Below are 15,000 nucleotides of genomic sequence, written 5' to 3'. Positions count from 1 at the left end.
CATCACCACCACCTATATAGTTTTCTTGTGACACGTTTGTTACAACCAGCTCATTTTACTAAGAGCTAACACCTAATGTATCTTTAATGTTGCACTAATTTAATATGAGCGAACAGTAAAATCATTATTTTTAACTTTTTTAATCATATTGCCTTTATATGATTATTTTCATATATTATTTATATATGACTTATGCCCGGCATGACACTCCATATATATTAGTCATATATATTTCACTTGGTGAATTTTTCTCATATGACATGCCTGCCCCGAAACCTCACCACCTCCTATATAGGTTTTGTGACACGTTATTCTACAATGCTCTTATTTTATTAGTATTACCATCTAACGTATCTTTTTGTTGCACTAATTTAATAATACAACAGTAAAACTTCATTATTTTAACTTTTTTAATCATATGGCCTTCTATATGATATTATATATTATTTATATATGACATAAGACTCATTATACATTAGTCATATATGTGAAATTTTTCTTATGACATGCCGCTCGACATCAGGACACTTTTCTCACTCAATTTTACTAAGGTATACATGTATCTTTCATATATATGCTAACAGTAAACTCATTATTTTTAACTTTTGAAATCATATTGCCTCTATATGATTATTTTCATATGACATTGCCGGCATGACCTTATAATAGTCCATATATATTTCACTTGTGCAACTTTTGATCTCATATGACATGCCTGCCCCGACCTCACCACCGCCTATATAGGTTTTGTAACACCGTTTTCTACACATGCTCTATTTTTATTGCTCATATCTTACTAAGGTAAAACTTCATATTTTTTAACTTTTTTTTAAATCATATTGCCTTCTATAGATTTTTTCCTATATTATTTTATATGATCTGCCGGCACTACTCGCATAATACATAGTCATTTAACTTGTGAATTTTTCTCAACATGGCTCGACAAACTATATATTTTGTGATTTTCTAACTCAATTTACTAAGGTATAATCCTAATTATTTGTGCTAAACTTATTGATTTCATTATTCACTATAGATTATTTTCATATATGACTTATGCCGGCATTACACTCCATATACATAGACATATATATAATTTCACTTGTGAAATTTTTCTCAATGACATGCCTGCCCGACCTCACCACCCTATATAGGTTTTGTGACACGTTATCTACAAATTGTCTTATTTTTTATTACCATCTAACGTATCTTTTTGTTGCCTAATTTAATAAATACACAGTAAAACTCATTATTTTTATTTTTTAATCATATGCCTTCTATATGATTATTTTCATATATTATTTATATATGACTTATGCCGTATCCTTTATGAGCGACTCACTCCATATACATAGCATGATATATTTCACTTATCATTTTCTCAATGACATGCCTGCTCGACAAATTAACTAGTATAATCGTAGGTTTTGTGACATTGTTATTTTTCTCAAAGTGAACTCATATTACTAAGGTAGAACCTTATGTATATTATGGTTTGCAGTTAAATAAAAAATTTCACCAAGTAAAACTTATTATTTTCTCAACTTAAAATTAAATCTTATCTGCATTCTATATGATTACTAGTATATAAATGATATATACTTATGCGGTTTTTCTTACATATTTTTATATATGTTTGTGAAATTTTTTCAATATACATGCCTGCGTTGAACTCACCATCTCGGTTTTGTGACACGTTTTCTCATATCATAATGGCGTGCAGTTCAATAAAATTCACCAGTCCAAAAAATCTTTATGTCACTAAGTTTAATAATACTTTAAAAATCTGTATCTATTATATTTAAACAGATAAAATGCTATTTAAAAAGTTTTTCTTCAATTTTCAACATTGTTGAAATTTTTGTCAATTGAACTCATAGGTAGAACCTTATATCATATGGCTGAAGTCAAATAAAAATTATTCAAGTCCAAAAAATTACCAGTTCAAAAAATTTTTTTCTCAAGTAAATTCAAAAATCTTATTCATTTTATTAAAAAACTATATAAAATGATATATAAAAGTTTTTTCTTCAATTTTCATATGTTGAAATTTTTTGTCAAAGTTGAACTCATATCTCGGTAGACCTATATCATATGGCTGCAGTTCAATAAAAAATTCACCAAGTCAAAAAATTTTTTTTCTTCAAAGTTAAATTCAAAATCGTATCTCATTATATTAATAAACTGTAATAAAATGATATTTAAAAAGTTTTTTCTTCAATTTTCATATGTTGAAATTTTTTTCAATGTTGAACTCATATCTCGGTAGAACCTCATATCATATGGCTGAAGTTCAATAAAAAAATTCACTTTACCAAGTCCAAAAATCTTTTTCTCAAGTTAAATTCAAAATCTTATCTCATTATATTAATAAACTGTTTAAAATGATAATTAAAAGGTTTTTCTTCAATTTTCATATGTTGAAATTTTTTTGTCAAAGTTGAACTCATCTCTCGGTAGAACCTCATATCATATGGCTGCAGTTAATAAAAAATTCACCAAGTCCAAAAAATCTTTTTCTCAAGTTAAATTCAAAATCTTATCTATTATATATATAACTGTATAAAATGATATTTAAAAAGTTTTTTCTTCAATTTTCATATGTTGAAATTTTTTGTCATAGTTGAACTCATCTCTCGGTAGAACCTCATATCATATGGCTGCAATTCAATAAAAATTTCACCAAGTCCAAAAAATTTTTTTCTCAAGTTAAATTCAAAATTGTATCTCATTTTATTTAATAAACTGTATAAATGATATTTAAAAAGTTTTTTTCTTCAATTTTCATATGTTGAAATTTTTGTCAAAGTTGAACTCATCTCTCGGTAGAACCTCATATCATATGGCTGCAGTTCAATAAAAAATTTCACCAAGTCAAAAAAATCTTTTTCTCAAGTTTAAATTCAAAATCTTATCTCATTATATTAAATAAACAGTATAAAATGCTATTTAAAAAGTTTTTTCTTCAATTTTCATATGTTGAAATTTTTGTCAAGTTGAAATCATATCTCATGTCTTAATTTGTGCCAACTAATATGATGGCGTTCTTTTTGCACCAAACACATAATTGTGTATGAAATAAATGCATACTTAAAATACGCAAGTATTCTGTTCATATAGATACAATACATAAATGTATATATCATTTTTTTTATATCATGCATATTTTTTAATTTTCGCCACTAATATGATGGCGTCCTTCTGGCTACCAAATTCATGTAATTGCGTACCAAATAAATGTATATTTAAAATACACAAGTATTTTGTACACATAGATATACCATCATATTTTTAAATTTCGCTCTAATCATGATGGGTCCTTCTGGCTACCAAATAAAAGTATATAAACTAACGCTTACTAAATAAATCATATTTAAAATATACAAGTATTTTGTACACATAGATAACTATGCATATTCTTAATTTTCGCCACTTAATATAATGGCGTCCTTTTGCTACCAATAAATATATTATATTCTCACGCATAATAAATAAATGCATATATAAAAAATACGCAAGTATTTTGTACACATAGATATACTATGCATATTCTTGATTTTTCGCCACTAATATAATGGCGTTCCTTTTGCTACCAACTAAATATTATATAACCAACGCCATAATAAAATAAATGCATATATAAAAATATGCAAGTATTTTGTTCATATACATAGATTATACTATGCATATTAATTTTCGCCACTAATATAATGCGCGTTCCTTTGCTCACCACAGATACTAATACAACTATATTCTAACTAAATGCATACTTTTAATTACGCTAAGTACTTTGCATAATTCTTAATTTTTACGCACACTAAAATATGATGATGTTCCTTTTCCTACCAAATAAATGTTATTTAAATACGCAAGTATTTTGTACACATAGATATACTATGCATATTCTTAATTTTCGCCACTAATATAATGGCGTTCCTTTTTGCTACCCAATATAAATTATATATAACAACGCATAATAAATAAATGCATATTATAAATATACAAAGTATTTTGGTATACATAGATTACTTGACTATGCATATTCTTAATTTTCGCCACTAATATAATGGCGTTCCTTTTGCTACCAAAATAAATATATATTACCTAACGCATAATAAATAAATGCATTATTCTAAATACGCAAGTATTTTGTACACATAGTAATACCTATGCATATTCTTAATTTTCGCCACTAATATGATGACGTTCCTTTTGCTACCAAATAAAATATATAATAACCAACGCATTATAAATAATGCATATATAATACGCAAGTATTTTGTACACATAGATATATACTATGCATATTCTTAATTTTCGCCACTAATATAATGGCGTTCTTTTGCTACAAATATAATATATATAACCAACGCATAATAAATAAATGCATATATAAAATATGCAAGTATTTTGTATACATAAGATATACTTACTATGCATATTATTAATTTCGCGCCACTAATATAATGGCGTTCCTTTTGCTACCAAATAAATATATATAACTAACGCATACTAAATAAATGCATATTTAAAATACACAAGTATATTTGTACACATAGATATATTATTTATTTATATATATATAATACATATTTATATATTATATAAATTTTCTTCTTATATGCGTTGTATAACACATAATTAATATTATGCATACAATTTTGCATATTTATATATATAAATATATATATAATATTTTTTTATATATGCCTTAAAATATATATTTTATGCGAATCGTCAAGCAAAGGATAAGCTTCAGTGGATCGCAGTATTGGCAGCTGCTCAACCACTTACAACACCTGCCTGTTATAAAGTCGTTTACAATTGATTCAAGGCTTTGTCATTGTATTAAATAATGTTTTAATATATAACTAGCGCGGCACCAGGTGATCGAAGATCCTCCCAATTTACTATGTTATATGTAACATTGGCATCACATCCATCGTCGTCTATTAATGAATAATAAACTTTTAATGGTTTAGAAGCCATACAATGCAAATTGCCCCTTATTTATCATTGCAGTCCAGCACGGATACGACCTTAGAGGCGTTCAGGCATAATCCAACGGACGTAGCGTCATACCACTGTTCGCTCGAACAAGTATTGTGCCATTGGTCCGTACCTGCGGTTCCTCTCGTACTACGCCGGAATGCTGTCGCAACAACGTTTTGTCATTAGTTAGGGTAAAACTAACCTGTCTCACGACGGTCTAAACCCAGCTCACGTTCCCTTGCATGGGTGAACAATCCAACGCTTGGGTGAATTTTGCTTCACAATGATAGGAAGAGCCGACATCGAAGGATCAAAAAGCGACGTCGCTATGAACGCTTGGCCGCCACAAGCCAGTTATCCCTATGGTAACTTTTCTGACACCTCTTGTTAAAAACTCTTTAAACAAAAGGATCGATAGGCCGAGCTTTTGCTGTCCTGTGTGTACTGAACACCGAGATCAAGTCAGCATTTGCCCTTTTTGCTCTATGTGTGGTTTCTGTCGCACTGAGCTGGCTTGGGACACCTCAGTTATTATTTGAGAGATGTACCGCCCCAGTCAACTCCCGTACCCTGGGCAATGTCCTTGAATTGGATCCATCCTCTGAGTAATTGGAGTTTGATACCAAATTCTTTATTTAAGAACACATAAATGCACTCTTTCTCATATAATGAATTTGTTTGCGATTATATAACAAACTCGTGATACTTTGATCAAGAGCTGCATTCAAAACCCATACCATAAGATATATGAGTAAATATATCTCGTATAAATGTGCTAGGAAAATGATACACGTTCATTTAATCAAAGTAAGTGCAGGAACAATAAGAGTAGTGGTATTTTCATTGTCGATACTAAACCGAAATTTTAATATCTCCCACTCCGTCTCTACCACCTTGATGTCTCCTTACACTGCAGATTAGAGTCAAGCTCCAAAGGGTCTTCTTTCCCCGCTAATTATTCAAGCTTCCGTTGGCTGTGGCGTGGGTTCGCTAGGGATAGTAGATAGGACATGGAATTTGGAGATAGATTAGATCTAACGTTGAGCACCTCCATGTGGCTCTATCTCACGGTGCGCAGCACAGAACGATTCATTTAAGGCGTCGAATCAGCCCCCATGTCTGAGAGTAATTTCACGGGTACACATTGAAGAGCCAACTGTGTTGGGTTGGCTCAACCTCCTGTGTGAGGAGTGAGGCCCATCTAAAACCGCTTCCGATCTATGTATTCACGGCAACGCGTTGTATTACGCACTCGCCACGCGAGCAACCTCCACTCTATTCCGCTTGGATGTAACCACATCCACCACGATACTCCCGAAAGGGCCGCAACCAGAATACCAGCACGAGACATATTGTCCGCCGGGCACCAGGTATCCCGTGTACCAAAAAAACCTCCCGGTCAGGTTTCGTACACAAACTGGTACTACCAATTTTTAACTCCAAACAGTTACGGGTTGGTGGCCCAGGTGGAAACATAAACATACAACATACATACGCTCCGATTCATTGCAACCCCCACATTCATACATCCCGATTCACGCCTGCCTACCTAGCATTCCCATTCCCCTCATGCATACATTATTCACACCAATCATTCATTTCCTGCCTCCAGAACGCTCATACCGCCGTCCTCGCAAATACAATGCGGGCAAAACTCATATCAAATTACCTACAACAAGTACTTAGTGGAGAGTGTATTGACTTACGTCAAACCCACCACCATTGCCTAATCCCTAGCTCATCCATCACTACGTATATCGCTATAACAGTGGGCATTCACACAACACATGCATGGCAGTCTTCCGCTGCCAAACCGCAGCGGCATTCCGGACTTATCGGCAACAGGCTCTCGATGCAAGAATGCATTGAGAGAACCATGGCAGTCAACAAGAATCCGAGACTCAGATTAAATCTGAAGTCTGGACGGTCTGCAGTAGAACTATTTGACATCACGAATAAATTCGCGAGTCAACCCGCCCATTCACACTTGCATCCCATCTGACCTTGCCAGTCAGACAGAACACACTCTTCTCAATAACTCTTCTTACAGCTATCCACTGCTAAGCTATTTTACGTCCCTACAAATGAACCACTCTGGCCCGCAGACAATGCAGCCGCCTCTTAATCTTGAACATCCAAGGCTCTACGCTGACTTCCAAGTCCATAAGAGGTGGCTGCACCCAAGCAATACCTGCAAAGCTTCGTAGAAACAGTGCGGCACACAGGCAGACAACCTAAAAGAATCACACGCTGGCAAGCCAGCACTTTCTGTCTGCCCCAACAAGTCTTTGCTGCCTCATACCCACAACAGACGAACCCCATATGCTGCACATGCCAACAATAGGACCGCTGTATATGGTACGCACAGCTCGCGTCTGCTGAGTGCCCAATTCACTACCGCAAATGCGACGCCACCTGTCCAAGCACACACTAAACAACGCGGCCCTGAGACCGGTGAGATGCGGCATAAAGCACATCCCTCACCCGAAAAAGTAATGCCAAAGAAGTACCGAACCTCACAGTCACATACTTAAGCTAACGTCGTTTAGTCTGACAAACTGGAGGCCGACGGCAGACAATTATACTTGAGTAACATTGCCACCCGTCTTATCGCTGCCCAAACCGACCGCCGACACTGTCGCCCAAATCGACAAACAATGGCGCAAGCACTCCCTAGCACCTGCTCAATCTCGAGCGCGATTGCCCACCTCAATCAAAATGAGCAGATCCATCCCGCATACGCACAACACTTGCAGCGCAATTCGAGTTGCCGCAATAGAGTCCATCATTAGGTTCCATATAAATGGACCACAGATTGGATCCTGCGGACAACAACGAACCACATCCACATGACCCACTGCTCACATCTTTTTCCTAATTGCTGTCGCTGTCGCACTTGCCAGAAAGTGCTCTTCCATAGAGCCATCTCTCGGCAGCCACAGTCGCTCAATTTTCTTAACACAACTTGCCCAGCTAAGTGCGTCAAACGCACCCCTAAAATCTACAAAAAATGAACCGTAAGACATACCTGGAGTTGCTGGACCCCCACGGAGTCCTTGACCATAATTTGCAATGCATCCTCCGTACATCTACCTCTAGTGAAGCCATATTGTCTATCAGAACAATCTGGTCTTCAACTACTCAAGTCAGCTACTTTTCTATCATGACTCTTTCTAGCAACTTTTCCAAAGCACCAGAACGCGTAGGACTGATGCCCGCGCATAAGATCGATGATTCACTCCCTGAAATCTTATCGGCGACTTCAAGAGCCACTTACCATCTATGCACACTCCATCAACTGGGAAAAAGTATCCCTCATTCACACCACCTTCATACAATGCATACATATACTCTTGGAATCGAATTCCCAAACACATTTACAACATTTCCCCAGTCTGAAACCATCCATGCCCGGCGGACTTTCTCGACTTTAACCTCTTAAAAGCCGCCCCCAATTCAGCTTCTCGGAGCGGTTCAAACAGTTGCTCCACATGTAGTGGAGCCTCCTGGTTCTCTCTCGCGGGAAAACAGCATTCACGCAAAGCATTCATACAATCCTTCCATGGCGTTAGCTGAAGGGCCTCCGACATGTAATGTTGCACTAAACTAAGCTCCCTGCCTTTCCCTCTCGCTATTTTGATAAACACGACCCCAGGAACATCTTATTGCGATCTACAAAATCACGCCATTCCGCTCTTTCACACGTACAAGCATTTTTCCTTGTACATTCATTCATACAACCTTACTATACTCTCAGCCTTAGCTGAGCCAGGCGCCCTATCGGCATTGGATATTCTCGCTCTTTTGAAACCGTTTCCGCAAGAGTTCGAAGTATCCTTACGCTTAGCATCAACTCACTCGTCCACACTTAACACGCTAAGATTCACCTGCGGTGTCTTCCGAAGCATGCTATCATTCACACCCGTCATCCACCTATTCACACACATGATCTGCTCGTCAACACTCATGCACTGAAGGTGCTAAGCGGAACTTGCGTTGCCGCCTCACATATAAACAGCCCATATTTGGGCCCAATTCACACCACAAGTGCTCCACGAATTACCCCCAACACTTTCATTCGTTGTGGGAGTATATGCAAACACAATCTCAATTGGATTGTGATCACTTATACCTACCCCACCTAAAACACTCCACTCCAAAATGAACACACGCATTGCTGCTTCATTCACAGGTGACGTCAATGTCACTTTTCCCGTTCGGACCATACAAAGGTATACCACACGCTGGTTGTTAACGACCCGACACATCTTGGACACGGCACGGGCCACTCGGCGGCTAGCGTTTCACCCCGTCTGTGGTTCTGATACCCCAGACGAGAGTGTGCTGGGCATCTTCTGAACCACACGGGGGACGACGCATTTCGCATCAAATACCAAGGATGAATCGGATCGCTTACTCGCCAGTAGTAGCACCTCAATCCATGTAGCTATATACGAGCTCGAGGGGTTCCCCGAACGCGCAATACACACTCACAACTAACACCCTGCCAAAGATTGCCATTAAGGCACACACACACCCCCAGTCGGTAGACACATCAGAGTGCATTCATACCAACATCATTCACCACCACCGCAAGCCTTGCCCTGCTGTCAGTGAACACGCGCATGCGCGCGGGTAAGCCACGTACGCAACCATCGGGTTCACATACGGCTCCTGCAGCAGGGCCACTACACTGCCTCTCTCACACATCATTTCGCCCACATCGCACATAACTGCATATGACGCTGGCAGTTCACTGAAGACTTTGCTAGCCATTTTAATGTCTAGCGTTGGCCCTCGCGACAATCGCACTATATATCGCGCGAAGCCAGAGACATCATAAGATGCTCGAAGCTCCCTTTAAAAGCACCCAATTCCGGCAACTAAGTGCATAAATTGGTAACACTTAGCTACCCGATGGCCCACTTGACCACAGCGCCGGACAGACATCTGCTTGGCCATCTGCAGTCCGCTACCTGTGTCGAAGCCCAGGGCATACGGAAGCAGCTCAGAACCGGGTCAAAGTTCCTCAAGCGCGAATTGAAAACCCACTTGATGTAGCATGCGGCCAACATAGAGCAGAGTTGCATTGGCCATGCCATCGCCCTCCAACCAACATTGACGACGTCTGACCCACCAGTTCACAGGCCATGGCTTCTCACCATTACGGACGCCTTTCCTTGAACGGCCTACAAGAGACATGCTGTCACTAGAGGTTCACTCTCGAAAAGATCACTCATGAATTCGTCAGGAGTAATCTGAGTGAACGCCCCGTCACCAACAAATTTTAGGCGCCCAGTATTTGGACATCAGTCTCACTGACCTCTTAACATCCACTCCCCGCTCTGCCACGGATCGAATAATCCACCACCATCCGAACGAGACACCCAGGGGACAACCCAGTTGGACCTACACACCTCCTTCACCACCTGATCAAACCACTACTTATTGAGTCATCGCAGTCTTGCTGCGACACCTGAGGGACCATGTGCTCAACTGGCTTAGGTCTCGGCGTCTCCGGGGTAGACGGCGCCTGCGACTTGGAAGCCGCCTTATGGCAAACCGGTGCACGCAGCGGAGCACCCCCCGCGCTAACCGGCGCTGGCACTCGGAAAGGCCCATTGGAGGGGCCGCATACTCGCATGCAGTCGCGAGCCTCCTCCAACCGTCCTCGGAGAGACGCTCATCTTTCCCAGCTCATCTATCTGCGAAAACAGCAGCGTCATCTCCACATTCCGCTAGGTATAAACTAGCACTAACCTAGCGCCCTGCCTTGCATTCCACAATCAGCAACAACAGCAGTGAGACACGTCCTTTACTGATCGCCTTCATTTTCTCTACTGGGCTTCCCTTGCGCATCATTGACCCTGGGGCTTGTCTAATGGAGGCAACCAACGCCCTCTGCTGCCTTTTCAGCCGCCCTAAACTCCTCTAGCATTTACATCCCAATGAGCCACATCGGCGGGGTCGAATCTGCCGAAACCAGATTCTCCTCAGCCACGCTAAACACGCTAGTAGCAGCGCTGACACCACCAACTAGCGGCTCCCATACACTCAGCACCTAACCCAGCAATCAGCAAAGAGAAGGCTAAAGAAGCTGCCTTCTTCAGCTTCCTTGCGACGCCGAACCGCCTCCGCTTAAACTATCCCGTCAGCCACGAAGGGAGGTCGCTCGTCGACGCACCACTCCCCCAGCACCAACAGCCGGCTTGCCACGCTGGCATCTAAAGACTTTTTGCAAGTCTTAAAAATACTCAAAACTGCTACTCACCAGAAAGTAGATATTCCGTCACTCATGAAACTAAGCTTACTTTAATAGCGCTATAGACCAATAAAGCACACGCACGTACAACACTCTCAACGCAGCGCGACGATTTACCACGCTGCTTCACACGCACAACAACACGCGACATGTAGGTGAGCACAAAGCGGCACACGCGAAAACTTTTACCACGCAACTAAGAGATAACAAATAACTGTTATTCGCCAAAAACACTTACGAAACTGCAGGCACCGCTAAACAGCTGTTCAGGCTCGACAGTTGCAACACCAGACCTCTGAGATAGATTAAGGGACAGTAGGACATCTCGTTAATCCATCATTTGCGCGTCACCTAATTAAGAAAGACGAGGCATTTGGCTACCGCTACGAGAGTATAGTTACTCCCGCCGGTGACCCGCGCTTACTTGAATTTCTTCACTTTGACATTCAGAGCACTGGGCAGAAATCACATTGTGTCAACACCCGCGTCAGCGGCCATCACAATGCTTTGTTCTTATGTAGGACAGTCACGGATTCCAAGTCCCGTGTCAGTTCTGAATTGATTGTTATTGATAATTCTGTTTATAAGGTTTAATTAAGAACTAGCTGGTTGCCCACACTAGTATCTTAAAAATTTTAAGCTCAGAACGTTCCACAGATTGGGCTACGTAACTACAACTATCCGGGGAACAAGAAACTACCATAAATGATAGATAGAAGAACCTCTATCTTACCCAGAGACGAGCACATAAACCCATGTTATTGGTTTCTCCCATCAAGCCCGACTATCTCTAATTCTTCAGAGCCAATCCTTATCCGAAGTACGGATCTAATTTGCGAGGACTTCCCTTACCACGATTATTCTATCGACTAGAGATCTCACCTTGGAGACACATCTTTAGCGGATATTTGGTACGGCCTGTTGAGAGAAGTTTGCGTGTCTCCCACCATAAATTTTCCAAGGTTCCGAGGAGAGAAATATCGACACAACAGTATATGTCGATGCTCTTCTAGCCATTCTACCATATCTCTCTGCGACAAGACTTCCATGGATAGCTCGGCTAGTCAAACAGAAAGAACACTCTTCATATTCTTCTCGACGGTTCTTTATGGTCCGTTCCTGTTGCCAGGATGAGCACGAGGCCCATATTTAATAACAACAACGATACTCAACAGTTTACGGAATTGGAACCGCTATTCCCTTATGCGTTCCACAAATTACATCTCAAGTTTTTTTAATTATGCGACAACACATAAATATAAATTTTAGTTACTTTTTTTTACTTGAAAATTTTCGGCTTTCGCCTTGAACTTAGGACCGACTAACTCGTGATCAACCACTGTTCACACGAAACCCTTCTCCACTTCAGTCCTCCAAGGTCTCATTCGATTATTTGCTACTACCACCAAGATCTGTACCAATGACGGCTCCATGCAGGCTTACGCCAAACACTTCTAAGCACACCATTGTACCTTCCTACTCACTAAAGTTTCAAAATTTATATTACAAGTAATATAAATCATCTACTTTAGCGGTAATGTATAGGTATACAACTTAAGCGCCATCCATTTTAAGGGCTAGTTGCTTCGGCAGGTGAGTTGTTACACACTCCTTAGCGGATTTCGACTTCCATGATCACCGTCCTGCTGTTTTAAGCAACCAACGCCTTTCATGGTTTCTGAATGAGTTGTTAATTTGGGCACCGTAACATTACGTTTGGTTCATCCCACAGCGCCAGTTCTGCTTACCAAAAGTGGCCCACTGGGCACATTATATCATAACCTTAAACTTCATATCAAGAAAGTTAAGGTTCTTACCCATTTAAAGTTTGAGAATAGGTTAAGATCGTTTCGACCCTAAGGCCTCTAATCATTCGCTTTACCAGATAAGATTATTTTATACAACAGTTAAATGCACCAGCTATCCTGAGGGAAACTTCGGAAGGAACCAGCTACTAGATGGTTCGATTGGTCTTTCGCCCCTATACTCAATTCTGACAATCGATTTGCACGTCAGAACTGTTTCGGTCTTCCATCAGGGTTTCCCCTGACTTCAACCTGATCAAGTATAGTTCACCATCTTTCGGGTCACAGCATATATGCTCAAGGTACGTTCCAGTTAGAGGCATAAATAATATAAATATTATTATACATAACTATATAGAACGCCCCGGGATTGCGTTAATCAACTATAAATAGTTAAAAAACTAATCCCAATAATAGTCAAGTTAATTACGCTATTAGGTTTATATCCCAATAACTTGCACATATGTTAGACTCCTTGGTCCGTGTTTCAAGACGGGTCCCGAAGGTATCCTGAATCTTTCGCATTGTTAATCATACAAGTGCTTATAATAAACATAAAAATCAATGATAATCATGCCATTATATAATTCCGAAAAATTAACGCACTGTACTCATATAATCTATCAGCACTTTATCAAATTTTTGAAATTTATATTTTATGTTAAAATGCAAGCACTCTAATTTAAATAAACTCTTATCAAAATTGTTTGATAAATTCCATACATGCTAATAGATTACAATGTCCTTATATGGAAAAAATGCACACTATCGTTATAATATTGATTAAATATTACAATTCTAATGATGAATTTTCCATAACGGATATTCAGGTTCATCGGGCTTAACCTCTAAGCAGTTTCACGTACTATTTAACTCTCTATTCAGAGTTCTTTTCAACTTTCCCTCACGGTACTTTGTTTACTATCGGTCTCATGGTTATATTTAGTTTTAGATGGAGTTTACCACCCACTTAGTGCTGCACTATCAAGCAACACGACTCTTTGGAAACATCATCTAATAATCATTAACGTTATACGGGCCTGGCACCCTCTATGGGTAAATGGCCTCATTTAAGAAGGACTTAAATCGTTAATTTCTCATACTAGAATATTGACGTTCCATACACTGCATCTCACATTTGCCATATAGACAAAGTGACTTAGTGCTGAACTGATTTCTTTTCGCTCGCCGCTACTAAGAAAATCCTTGTTAGTTTCTTTTCCTCCCCTAATTAATATGCTTAAATTCAGGGGGTAGTCCCATATGAGTTGAGGTTGTTTAATTACACTTATAGACAATTCTCTGCCTATTTTGAAATATACTATTTTTTTCTTGAAGGTCCATAATATTCACAAAATTATTCTTTATACCATATTCGTTAATAAGAGGCAATTCTAGTTTATAAAATAATATATTTTATGCTAGACATTCCTCAATATTATTTGAAATGAATAAAGAACATATAATTCTTCAAATTTCTCATGCAACAGAGTTTTAGTATTTTCATTTATTAATTCATATTATGAATATCTTAAGCGAGAACTTTTTAGATTCACACTTATATTATCCAATAATATACAATGTGCTTAAAATTCCGAAAAATTTTTAAACAACTTATTTAGCATAGTCTTACAACCCTCAACCATATGTAGTCCAAGCAGCACTAAAAAATTAATTAAAGTACATAACAGCATGGACTGCGATATGCGTTCAAAATGTCGATGTTCATGTGTCCTGCAGTTCACACGATGACGCACAGTTTGCTGCGTTCTTCATCGACCCATGAGCCGAGTGATCCACCGCTTAGAGTGATACAATTTTTTTTTTTATTTCATTACGTCAAGAATATTTTTATTGAAAGAAATTAAAAATACACCATTTTACTGGCATATATCAATTCCTTCAATAAAATTTTTTTTTTATACCTAAATAAATGTTGCG

General features: G+C 38.8%; 1 non-coding gene and 1 pseudogene across 1 annotated transcript; both read right to left on the bottom strand.

Moving 5' to 3' along the window:
• Positions 1 to 4,729: 4,729 nt before the first annotated feature.
• On the bottom strand, positions 4,730 to 14,336 carry LOC117577495 (large subunit ribosomal RNA; annotated as a pseudogene).
• A 355-nt stretch (positions 14,337 to 14,691) lies between these two features.
• LOC117577501 (5.8S ribosomal RNA) lies at positions 14,692 to 14,870 on the bottom strand. The gene has a single exon (XR_004573259.1). It is a non-coding gene; the product is annotated as a 5.8S ribosomal RNA (ribosomal RNA).
• Positions 14,871 to 15,000: the final 130 nt, after the last annotated feature.

Source organism: Drosophila albomicans, unplaced genomic scaffold (genome assembly GCF_009650485.2).
Source record: "Drosophila albomicans strain 15112-1751.03 unplaced genomic scaffold, ASM965048v2 utg000079l_pilon, whole genome shotgun sequence".
NCBI lineage: Eukaryota > Metazoa > Arthropoda > Insecta > Diptera > Drosophilidae > Drosophila > Drosophila albomicans.
The sequence above is the reverse complement of the archived record's forward strand: the minus strand, read 5'-3'. Positions and strand labels throughout refer to the sequence as shown.